This window comes from Lissotriton helveticus, chromosome 1_1 (assembly GCF_964261635.1).
Source record: "Lissotriton helveticus chromosome 1_1, aLisHel1.1, whole genome shotgun sequence".
NCBI classification, from domain to species: domain Eukaryota; kingdom Metazoa; phylum Chordata; class Amphibia; order Caudata; family Salamandridae; genus Lissotriton; species Lissotriton helveticus.
This window is the reverse complement of record NC_136057.1, coordinates 2,056,028,987-2,056,042,257: the sequence shown is the minus strand read 5'-3', so window position 1 is coordinate 2,056,042,257 and position 13,271 is coordinate 2,056,028,987.

The following is a 13,271-nucleotide window of genomic DNA, read 5'->3' as shown; positions in this document are numbered from 1 at the left end:
TTTTCTATGCAGTCACGGTTGAAGTACATCGCTCCCCAGCATCACTAGCTCTCACTCTGCAGGACATTGCTGTTAAATTGCATCTTGCAGTCAGGTTTTCTTGTACAGCTGCTGATGTCACTGCAGGCGTACGCTGAAATTGTTGGACCACTTATAACTTCAATGGTTTTAAAGATTCAAATAATTTCAACACCAGTGTTTGCGCTACACCCCTCACCCGCTCTCACGGATCCCAGAAGGGTCAGCGGTTTGCAAGTTCACATTTGCTGCATGATACGTGCCTTTGGTTGTCTACGCACAACTCACAATCTTCCAATGCATCAACCCCTTCTACTATTACAAGTGATGGAATCTGAGACCCCAGATCTGGTGCATGTCTTATAAAAAGAGGAACTGAGTTTTACGAGACTCTCTCACCAGGGGAGTAACACAAGCCCCAGCAGGCCCCCGCAGCCTCCCGCGTTGAGGGGGACCCCCGAGTGGCAGGGGGCCCCCTCAGCACAGTTCTCAGGCCTGATAGCTCCGGATTTAATCCGGAGCGGGGGCCCCTCGGGTTACCTTGCAGGGGGGCCCCTTCAACTTTTGTTTCGCCACTGTCTCTCACACATAGGGTGACCAGATTTTAAGAAATTTGAAAAATAAACATTTCGCACAAATAGAAGAAGGACTGTATTTTTTCATCAATGGAAGGGCACAGAATAACTTAAAATGACAGAGCTCATCAACCAAGGCACACGGAGAACGAGGCTCTAAGTGAATACATCCAGGATTCCTGGTCACTCACACAGCATTCCACTGCTTGCAAAACATTGGGGACTAATGTCCCCCTGTTGGTTAATAGCAAACAAAACTGCAAAGATTGAAGTGCAGTACGTGCCCCCTCCGACCCATAGGCCCCTTGTCACTACACCTGCTGTCGGGCCGTCTTTAGCACTGGTGGTGCCTGGTTCGACAATCATTTTTGGCACTCCCACACCCCATGACCGCCTCTTCTAATTCTCTCACAAACAAAGGGCATAAATACCCCTCATCTCTCCAGGGGCAGCTCTAGGCTCATGGCGGCCCTGTGCAGGGAGCGTATGTAGGGGGCCCCGTAAGAGGGGGTCCAGGCGGGTCGGAGGCCCCCGGAGCTCAGGAGGGTGTTTTAATAAAACGTCCAGAAAAGGCGTTAGATGACAGTACCTGCAGCTGCTCCTACCCTTCCGAATTCGCCTCAGAACGATAAAATTTAGGAGGAGGAGGGTATATTGTGACACACGACATGAGGGACTGGCACAGACGGCTGCAGTGCCAGGGCAATGACAGGGGCCCCGGACCCACAGCCCCCCACGGAGAAAGAATAGGTGGCCTCTTTGCCCGGAAACATCCCTGCCAGGGGCCGCCACGAGTATCATTCTGCTCATGGATATCATCATTTTTTTGTTCTTGTTTATGGTCGTCAGCGCCTGTTTTACCTAGTGCATCAGCAGTAATCTGGCTGGAGAATTCTCCATCTTTAGGTTTCCCTTGGGTGATAAAGTTCAGGATTGCTCCTTCCTGTGATGCTACGAAAGCCTGCTGAGCCGCCTTTCTCTTTCGTTTCGAATAACCAGATTTGTGTACTCGAATTCTCTTCATTTTGCTTGCAATGTTATATACGCCTGTACCAGCGGGCCAGCAGTGGGTAGGGTAAAAAAGAAGCCAATCAGGAACCAGGAGGAACGCAGGCGCGGAGGCCAGTGAAGAGGGGGGGTCAGGGTGTTTGGAAGTGGAACAGAGCCGGAGGCCGCCAAATCCCTGCCAGGGGCCGCCACGCAAATTTGTATCCATCCTCAGAGGATTATTGTATTAAGGATATATATTGGCATGGCGGCCCCTGAGGTTTGGTGGCCCTGTGCAGGTGCACACCTTGCACGTGGCTAAGGCAGCCCCTGATCTCTCCAACCACATGTTATTTCTAAATACAGCACATCCTGCTGAAGTCGCCCCCACCTCCCCCCCACAGGTCAGTTCCCAGTGCGGCCGAACCAGTCGCACTGCCCTAAAGCTGGCCCTGTCTGCTGTGCTACTGAATACCATGCCCCTTCAGCAGAGCAGTGCCATAACGCAAAACGAGGGTGCCACACTGGACAATGTGAGGAGAGCCTCCCCCCCCAGTCCTTCATGTTGCACAGATATTCATTGGCCTCGGGCCAAATTGGGGGCCCGCCACACGAGCTGGAGTGCGCCAGCAGGGACCCCTATCAGGGGCCCCATTACACCACTGCTTCAGAGGGAAATATAAAAACTGAGTCAAACTGATTTATCAGACCCTTTTTAGACAAACACACATTACCCACCCGATCCATACAACACTCTTAACTCACCCAGATATTACCACCATTCCCTTCTCTAATGTATGAATGGCCCAAAAAGAAGCATAGTGGGTCTATTTAAAACAAATAAACAAACGAGTAAAGCGCTGGTTGTGCAAAAGGCAAGCCTGATGCCACAATATCAAGAGTCCCCTGCAGATGCAGCAGCGTCCCCGCTGTTGTGCAGTGTAATGGAGAATAGTAGACAATGCGTATCTAGAAATTACTTTTGGTTACCTGTTGCGTCGGCACGTTAGTAACGTGCATCGTTTGGAAAACAATTGGTTACTCCTAAGTGCCCCCTATATCTTCGTAGGCCCGTCTTCCTGGACCGCATTTGCCGATGGCTGGCACACACGCAGCCATTCCTGGAAAGAGTCCCAGGAAGTTTAATCTTTATCAGCATGTGGGAAATTCAGTAACTTCGAGGATAACAAATTAATCGTGCCTAACATTCATTATTCTCCTCACGAAACGAACATCACATTTTCTACTGTTTTACTTTTTTTTTTTTTTTTTTGGAACACAGCAATGTTCCCTTTCTCGTTCTCACGTGTATAGGAACAGCCTTTCCACTGATGCAACACTGCATTCCGTCTTGCACTGAGGAAAAGATCTCTTATATGTCCTGGTTTTCCAACCCCCTTAGCCTTAGAGCAATTTATACAGCAGCATTTTATTTTATCGGTAAGAATGGAAAGTCCTGACACATTGTAAAGCTTTCCCACTTCCGCATTGTCTTCATTTGTCTCAATACCTCTCCCTGAATTCTTCGTTTTACCAACAGTTTGTGTGTTCCTAACTTCCAATAAAGCCTCAAACTGCATACTGGAGGCTCTCAAGTGTCACCCTTGTTGAGATCCCTGAGTTGCGAGACGATAAATTGTTATCACTACTCCACAGTCTTAAGTAAGTAGTCTTCCTGCATTACTGGTAACAGTTTCTTATTGTTTAGATGTTTAGAAGCACAGAGGGAGTTGCCTAACAGTCAGACCATTAATATAAAGTGCATAGGTGTGGAGTAGTCGTGCAAGAGAGTAGATAGAAAATTAAAATACCTCCACTTTAAACCAAAGCTCTGATATCACAAAGAAAGTGAAACAAGTGAGCCAACCCTGCCCAGACCAGCTTCAATGTATCTTCTATCTAAATATCTATCCATGCATCCTTTCACCCTTCAATCCACCCACTGATATCCACTATTTCACCTTTACTTTCTGTCATCCATTCATTCTTCCATCCAGCATTCAGTCTTTCACCCTTCCTTTGACCCATGTATCCTGTCACCCATCCTTTGACCTATCCGTCCTTTCACCCATACACCCACGGCCCATGCATCCTTTTACCCATTCACCCACACATCCTTTCATCCAACCATGCATCCTTTCACCCATCCACCTTTTCACTCATCCTTTAACCCAAGCATCCTTTTACCAATTCCCCCACCCATGCATCTTTTCACCTATTCTCCCACCCATGCATCCTTTCACCTATTCTCCCACCCATGCATCCTTTCACCTATTCACCCAACCATCCATTGACCCATCCACACTTTCATCCATCCTTTAACTCACCCATCCACCCTTTCATCCATCCTTTTACCCATACAGTCATCTTTCCACCCATCATTTCTTTAACCCATCCTTTCTCCCACAAATCATTTCACCATCCACCCTTTCACCCATCCTTTCACCCTCCACTGCATCCATTCATCCACCAACCATTTCATCCATCATTTCAATCACCCATGCATCCTTTTACCAATTCACCCTTTCACTCATCCATTCATTCACCCATCTTTTCACTCACCCATGCATCCTTTTACCCATCCACCCTTTAACCAATCCTGTTATCAGCCAAGCACTATTTCACCCATCCGCCCTTTCACCCATCCTTTCACCCCATGCATCCTTTCATCCAACAACCATTTCATCCATCCTTTCAGTCACCCATGCATCCTTTTGTCTATCCACCAGTCAATCAATCCTTTCACGCAGCACGCACCCTTTCACCCATTCAATTAAACCATCCGTTCACCCCATGCATTCTTTAATCCATTAAAAATGTTACCAATCAATTGACAATCATGCATCCTTTCACTCATCCTTCCTTTTAACCTTCAATCCTTCTTTCTTATTTATATCAACCCATCTTTCTTTGGTTAATTATCAGCTTTTATCTGCCGAAATGCACACAAAAGAGGCCCATAAAAAAAAAACCCTACTGCAGCTGCTAAAGCGGGGGGGGAGGGGTGTTCACATCGCTCCTGTAGACGGAGGTGTCACCATATTTAGTTTTTTGAATAAATGTAATATTTTCAAACAATATATGCAATTATCACTGGAGTATCCGTCACCTTTAACTGATTGCAACATAGTGTAGCAGTGTTTGCAAGACGGAGGATATATGCTGTCAATAGAGGTTATTCCTATTCCCATTACTTGCTGCTTTTTTCTGTGTCCATGACTGTCTTAATGGGAGCCCACCAGAGGGTCCACTGGATGAAGGTTTGCCAGGGACTCCCAGACTCCTCTCTGAGGAGGCACAATCAGATCCTTTAAAAATGGAAATTGATTGAGAATGGGAGTCTTGAAGAATATAAACTGGGGCTGTTCTGTGGCTTAGTGGACTTTGCTTGGACCCAGATATAACTAGACCTAGCTGCTGCTGTTTGCTTACTGTGTGCGTTCCCCAGGATAGGGCTCTGATTAAGGCACTGTGAAACTCTGCTTGCCTGTCCTGCCTCACCAAAATGGAAGATCTTCATTTAGTGTGATTCCAGTGGTTACAGCGGTATTCGTTTACAATTAAAATATAGTATTTATTTAGTATGCATGAAGGCTATGCAGTATGCCCACAAGCCGAAATATGCAAATGAGGGAATACTAGTTCTACTCAACTACCCTTCAAATACATAATGAACACTTCAATTGATCGCTAAAAGAAGACTAGTATTGTCGCAGGGATCCTGCTCTCACACAGAACTGTGCATAGAGACTTGGAACCTCAGTAAATTAGGGTGTTCCAAAACACACCTTAGTACCCAAAATCCCCTACCAGACTAGCAATCAGTGTCTCATTGGTTCCTACAAACTCCCAATGTTTAGACAACCCAGAACATGGACTTAGAACACCTCAGGTAACGTGGAACACATGAACACTCTTTCGTTATTCGAACATATCAATCCAGAACAAGGAGTAAATGAAGACACATGCATGTTTGAAATGTTTATTTCTAATGCGGTGTTCTCAAGCGCAGTATCTTAGCTAATACAAGCAAACATATTATAAGAAACAAAGTAATCAGCATAGTTACTAGTCCATAAAATACAAAGGGAGAAAGCATGTTAAAATGCTAGAGGGAAGAAAGCTAAATAGCACCTAAGTCTTACCCTCCCTTGCTATTATATTATTTTATATCTAAGAAGGTCTCTTTGGGTTTTAGAAGGGCGGCCCCATACCTCTGATCCTAGTGAAAAGGGATCACATCATCTTCCACCAGCTCTCTGCATGCGAAGCATCATCAAGTTTTTGGTATGCTCTGTGTAGTGCAATATTAAAACGTGCCTAAAGCCAGAGTTGGCCGCAGCTGCATATATGTTATGTCTAGGACGTGCGAAGATCAGACCTCATAACAACCACTGTGTTGAAATACCCTTGAAGGCCTCGGCACTCACTGTACAGACATAGCTTACCAAGCAAAGCTGATACAATAGCAAAACATATTATTCCCGTGTGAAGCAAAATATTCTACTAGGCTCAAAGCTCTAATAACAATATGTGCCGTGTGCAGAAGCAGCAGAAAGGTAAAATGGCGTTTAAACTCCTAATAAGCTCATGCTAACTTAACACAGTGTGAAGGCAAAGCATATCTACATGACACCTTCCCTTGATCCGAGCACGGATAAGAAAAGATAAGATAAGATAAGATAAGATAAGATAAGATAAGATAAGGGGCACATTTTTGGAATGCAGAGTTCAAGAACGACAGTCAGCTCAAAATTGCGCAAGTGAAAAAAAATTCACCCAAAATCAAAATCTCATAATCAAGAAAATTTAGTCAGTGGCTTTAGCAAAGTCAATAGGCCTGAGGCAGAAAAAATGTTGATATGATTCAAAAAAAAAAAATTTCAATGTCCAATAAACGGTGATGACATACTTCATCCTAACATTGAATATGCAAAATATGAAGCAACAGCTTCCAATAGGAAGTCACTGTTCTCATCTGAAAATAGTTCAGCCATTCAATTTAATAACGGGAAAGAACATACATGCTCTTCAATTACCGGAGCCTCTAGTACCATCAGAGGACAACTCGTGGGTTCTCAATGAAGCTGTGTGCCAAGAAATCTTGCGCCGCTGCAAATACATTCCAACGACCCAGTATTCCATGCATCGCTGCAAAGGCCATAATCCCTCCGTCAGAACAAAGCAATTCATGAGCAACTAATGGGCTTATGAGCTGGTTATAATCCACATCAGGAGACACCGTATTGTAGAGACACAAATCCAGGGCCCAGTCGAAATCGCAACTCAGGCAATGAAAGACAGGCTGGACACATGTAAAATATGAAAATCGAAACGATAATCCATAAGCTGCACTTAAGGTGGCAAGTAACAGCGCTCCACAGTACTCAAGCATTCTGTTGCGAAACAGTGCCAGTCGTGACAGCTCGTCTTGAAACACAGGACTGGCATCCATTTTGAAAGGAACAAAACAGCAAAAGAACACCTGCAGCCAGCGCCAGTAGAATGGGAAATCCACCAAATAGGCAGGAAAAGATCGAATGAAAGAAAGCAGGAATGACCCCAAATATACTTTGAAATGAAGTCACAAGGCCGCTGCTCTGTGCGGGTGTTAGCTACGTGAAGGACAAATGTTTCACGAGCAGATGTGAGGGCAACTTATTTTTGGGACAATAGAGCTCTTATGCGACTCATCATATTGAACTCTTCTTTCAAGGTCGGAATCTTGGGCAAGATGGAAACATCCAGTTTCCCATCCGTGGGTGGATACATTACATTCTTACAGCAAACCACATGCTCACTGACGGTAACGACATAAGCAATTCCTTTCATTATCCCACACCAATCCTCATTGTTTAATAGTAAATAACTCCCATTTGCCAGTAATGTGAAAGTGGGAACGATAGCAGGCACGGGGGTACCTTTCAAAACACAGGCTAAATTGGGCTTGTTTTGATTACAGGAGCCATGTAATTGGATATGTCTACACATTAAAGAGTGATCCAGTGTTTCAGTGCATTCTTCACCATTCAAATAAACTTCCTTGCCCTCCCCAAGGCATCTATATGTAAAAGGAAGCGACCAGGTTTCCTCGAGATAAGAACTACCTAGAGGCTCGTATCTGCCATACAGTTTTTAAACTCGAATAGAGGAAACGGGAGAGTTATCAATCCATGGATAAGCCACGTTGCAGTAGTGGCCTCTGCCACAGACAACGGTAAGGACTCTAACCGTTCAATGTGTAACATGGAAAAAGATACACCTTTCATTGAAAGTAAACGTTGCTTGTCAGTCAAATTAAACGGGGAAAATAGGGAAGAGGTTTTCATGTAATGCCATGGCACTTTTCCTGCCTTAAGCGTCTGCAGGGTCCATACAAACTGCATAATAGAACGCAATAGATTTTGACCGTGGTACAATACAGACACATCATCTTGCACAATATCAACAACAGATGAAACAATGTTATCCAATGTGTAAATGCGGGCAGAAAGCGTGTTAATGCTATTATCCACAGCTGCTAGCCCTTTTTCTAAATTAGCTTGATCTATAGCTCTAAGGCGGGTAGCCGCCTCAATCTGGGATGTTTTCCAGAATTCGTTATAAACTGCATATATCCATCTTTTAGATCTGCCTCAAGCTGGGCCTTTTATGAAATCATTCAGATCAACATCGTCAGTCAGTTTAGATAAATGGTGTTTAACTGACACCAAGGTAGAATGTTTGAGCCAATTCTGACAAAATTTGCCTACAGAATAGGTAGTCACAGAATGGTCACTTTCAAAATGGGGATCCACCCTGACCTGTGTAAAGCCGTGAGCCAAACCCAGAAAATGATGCTGGCACGAGTCAGCACTTCTGTGCCAGAGCAACCAGCCATTGGGATCCAAACTGGATATGTTAAAAGAAGAATTTAGCAACAGAGTTTGCAACTCTCTGATGCAAAAAATTTTAGTATTACCCCAACTCGAATATTCCTCTAAATCAGGGAAAGAAGGAACATTTAATTTTTTAGAGGTTGCCAATCCAAAGCATGGTGTCTGTGAAATTGTAGAATTCAAAAACAACATATGATTCGGGATGAGACATGCACGGTGCAAAGCCTCAGTGCCTTGCACCTGCCAACTTTTAGAACCCCAAACAGATTTAAGGTCAACTGTTTCCTTCCACAACTCGTAGCCTCCAACAGCTAACTGGTCTAGAAAGGACTTCGAATACAATAATTTAGTATCGGTAAGTCTAACTTTGGATATGGACTTTTCAGTCATTTTAAATAAAATGCATTGGGATTGGACTGATTAAAATCGGTAAAATAAGTGAACTTTTAAAAAAAAGGAAGCAGAACTGCCTTGTATAGGAGCTGGACAATGCTCCCATTGTGGATAATTTACAGTGTACCTCCTGGTATTAGATTTATGCAGGTAGTGATTGCCAAAATGTTGGTAACAATATAAATCACCATAATTAGCAGAATCTAAATACAAATCTTCAGGATCAAAGGCAGCATAATATTTCAAATCAGAAAACAACGCTTCTACGGCCTGAACATCCCAATCATTAGAACGTATATTTTGTTTAACTACATCCCCCATGTTAACTCTAAGCACATTAGGGACATTTATAACCTCAGAGGGGCCATGGATTTGAAAATTAACAGCATCCCATACAATCCCATCCAGGACAGGCCAGGCAGTAAAGTTAACAAAAGCCAAGTCTCTCTTCAATCTGTGTGATGAGGAATAGGGTGCCAATGTTCCATTGATATGTCGAATGCATGTTCTCTCCTCGACATAGTGTCCATTGACGAGACGGAAAAACTAAAACACAAAACCAATTGACATAAAAAGGTAAATCAAAAAAAGCACCAGCCAAATATAGGTCCAAAGGGGAATCAAACATTTTTTTTAAACAGTCTTGCATAAACAATAATCCTTGAAGGCTTTCTTGATGTGTGTGAAACAGTGTCAAATGAAAATCTGGATTCTGTGGCCAAGCGAGTTTGTAAATCAGGCATCGATAAGTCAGTTGGGTAAGTGTAATCAGTTTCATCAAGCTGAGTACTAAGCAGTGTACTCAATAAAGGACTAGATATTTCAGGCATCTCGAAGGCAACCTCAGGCACTGGATTAGAAGCCGGGGCTAAAACAGAATTTCTCACAATCAAAGGACATGAGACTGCCGGTGTCATACTAAGAAGAATCGGCCAATCTGTGTATCTTGACATTGTCAATGGAGATATACCTGTTTTCCTTGCGACCTGGAAGTGGTGGTAAAATGACTGTTCTTGTGCCCTTTACTCCAAGCATTGGAACTGCAGCTCGATAAGAGGGACCAAATTCTTTCTTGTTTTCGATCTTCTCCCGAACCAGTTCTCCAACTTGTGGCAGCCAGCCAACTACCGGGATCTGCAACGCATCACCCAAGGTGGAGGGCAAATGTTCCTTTGCAAGACTGTCTCTCGTCTCTTGTAGATTCTGTAAAACATTGCAATGTTCATCTGCGTCAAAGGAGGCAGCAACAGCCGCCGAGTCTAGACCGTCAAGGTCCGGTACATACATCTTGATACCAAAGAGCATCTCATATGGGGTCCACCCACCCAGAGACCTTCTAGGGAGATTATTAAGAGCACGCTGCACGCCATTGAGGTGGGCCAGCCAGTTCCTGCCAGTTGCCTATAACTCGAGCTGTCAAAGACTGCTTAAATCACAGTTCTTCCGTTCCACAACACTATTACCCTCAGGTCTGTATGGAGACGAAAACTTGACTTGGACCCCCAACGAAGTCATGGCATCCTTATACGCCTAAGAGGCGAAAGCCGGACCCTGATCCGAATGGAAGGTACCACAGGCAAAAATCCCTACAAAGACACGCAAGTCTCTTATGACAGTTCGTGAATCAGTGCTGCGTTGAGGCCACACCCACACAAAGCGTGTGCATGAATCAACTGCTACTAAGATGTACTTATACGCAGTATCAGAAGAAAAAGGACCGCAGTGATCTAAATAAACACAACCTAGGGGTTTATTAGATATGTGCAACTGTGTCTGGGGCGGGCGCGCAGCAGTTGAAGGCTTAATCTGCTGGCAAATGTCACATTGAAGGACATAATCACGCGTCTGTTTGTACAGTCCCCGCCACCAGAAACACTGTTGTAACTGAGCCATAGTAGCCGAAACACCCGCATGCGCAGACGCAACTCCTTCATGGGCCACTGTGAGCAATGTGTGCCTGCGATCTGCGTTGGGAATCAACCTCTCACCAACGTTAGGTATTTTCACATAAGGAAGTTTATCAGGACTTAAGTGTTATGAATACTTAGAAGGGAACCCCTTAGGATATTTACTTCCCTTCTCAGTCGCAGCAACAGCTGCCAAGATCTCATCATCAATCTTACTTTTGGACTGTGTAACTGCTGCAACTAAATATGATGATACTGCTGATTTCTCAGCTTCATCTGCCAACGAATTGCCAACAGCGTGGATTTCTACGTGCTGATGACCTAAAGTGTGAATTACAGACACGAGTGGCAACTGCTCTTTTATCTCAGCCACTCGGACCCAGATCTTTTTATGTTTTATTGTGCTACCTTTGGAATCACGAAAATCATTCTGAATCCAAAAGAAGAGGTTCCCATCCTAAGACTGTACACAGTAGTAAGAATCACTCACAATAAGAGTCGTCACAATAGGATCAGCGTACTCCAATGCAAGCATCAGAGCATGAAGCTCTGCCAATTGTGCGGTGCAGTCCCCTAGAGTCTGCGTGTGCACAACTCTGGACTTGAACTCATCATTCACCATGGCACCTACCACAATGGCGCAAGCGGAAACGTATGCGTGCTTAGACCCATGCGCAACTTGCGCTGAACCATCAGTGTAAATGATACAATGGAAATCCTCCAAAGGCCACATAGCCAAAGGTGCAGGATGAACGAATTCATATTGCAAAAACTCCTGTGACTGTACTGAGGCATCAAAAATAAATGTGACATCCGGAGATGTCAATGATGCTGCCTATTGTATCCACCGGGGGTGCAAATCTTTAGAATTTGGTACACTGGCTTTCGTAACTGCCTCCAATGCAGGATACGGGGTAACAACCAAAATGTGGTTTCCCTGCGACAGTGCACGTCCCTTCAGAATTGCCATCTGTTGTCAAAACCTTTTCCACAGAGGAAAAACGCATTTCAGCCGATGTGTACAAGTGTGACTTATAAGCAATAGGTACTGTGTCTCCTTCGTTAAAAGTAAGGAGAAGCGTGGCTCAGTGGTTAGAGGCGGCAGACCCGGAAGCTGAGATCGACCGTGGACCAGGGTACGATTCCCCGCCTCGGCGGGTCTCGGGCTCAAAATTCCACGGACTCGATAATTCTCGCTCTGGTGCCTACTCAACTCACAGGGTCACACTCTGCGACTCTGGGCAATAGCTTGCTTAATCTCCACTACGGCCCCTCGCGGCGGGATGTCTGGCTTTCACCTTGTGGACACCCTGCTGGGGTTTCTCACAGGGGAATACCAGGACGGGTTCCCTAAGCAAGCGCCGGGACGCTTACGGGCAGCTGTGCGCTTTACAAGTCCAACACATTTACATTTACAAGGTAATTGAAACCCACCGCCCCAGGGATGATTCTTATCACCAGGTTGGTGTGGTTATCACGAGTCAGTAAGAATTTAGATTCAAGAAGATCAGCCTGCAAAGATTGCAAAATAGCTGAGTGTTCTGGCAGCCAACACAATCTGGTAAAAGTAGGTTGTATCAAAGCATACAAAGGCTTGATACGCTGGGCATATTATTTATGTACGCCCGAAATGTAAAAATCCCAGCAAGGACTGTAATTTTTTCAGAGTTGACGGAGCGCGCAGTTGTGCGCATTTCTCCAAGAAGTGAGGAGCCAATCCTCGACCTTCATGGTTGAGCTCATAGCCTAGGAACAACTGTGTACTCTGCAATGTGAGACTTTGCAAAGTTTGCAAAGTTAAATTTGTAGCCGAAGTCCGCAAAGCTACAAATTATGAGGTCAACGCAACACAGATGCGCCCAAAGTTCGTCGTCTGTGAGATAAATGTCATCCACATACGAACACTCATCTGGGTCTACTCTCTCCAAGAGAGAGACTATGCGGGCAGCAAACACGCCTGGACAATTCTTATAGCCCGTTGGTAAACGTTTGTTTGCTGCCGCTCGTAAAACTGGTCCATTGGGAACTTAGACCATCCAAATGGTGGGCAAAGAAAACATTGGATATGTCAAGCGTGGTTTTGAACCGCTTATGCACAAGACTATCCACTAAGGCAGAGCCGTGAGTATTCTGTACTGCACAGGTACGGCAATCCGAGTTAAAATGCTGGTAATCCAATACCAAACGATATGATCCGTCAGGCTTGGTCACAGTAAAAAGAGGGTTATTCATCGGTTACACACATGTTTCAATTACACCTTGATATTCCAATTGTTCAAGGATTTCTGCAACGGAAGCCTTAGCTTCGCGTCTGATGGGATATTGAGGTTGAGGTTGTGGCATTGACCGTAAGGGAATCTCATGATGTGGGGAAAATGTATCACAACCTCAGTGTGTACGGCGCAAGGGCTTTAGCCCACTTTTCTGCAAAATTCAGCGCATGCTCCTTCGAGACAGTGTGCGCGAAACTAGGGAGGATTACCTCCTCCCCTCTCGGAGCTGTGAGGACAAAA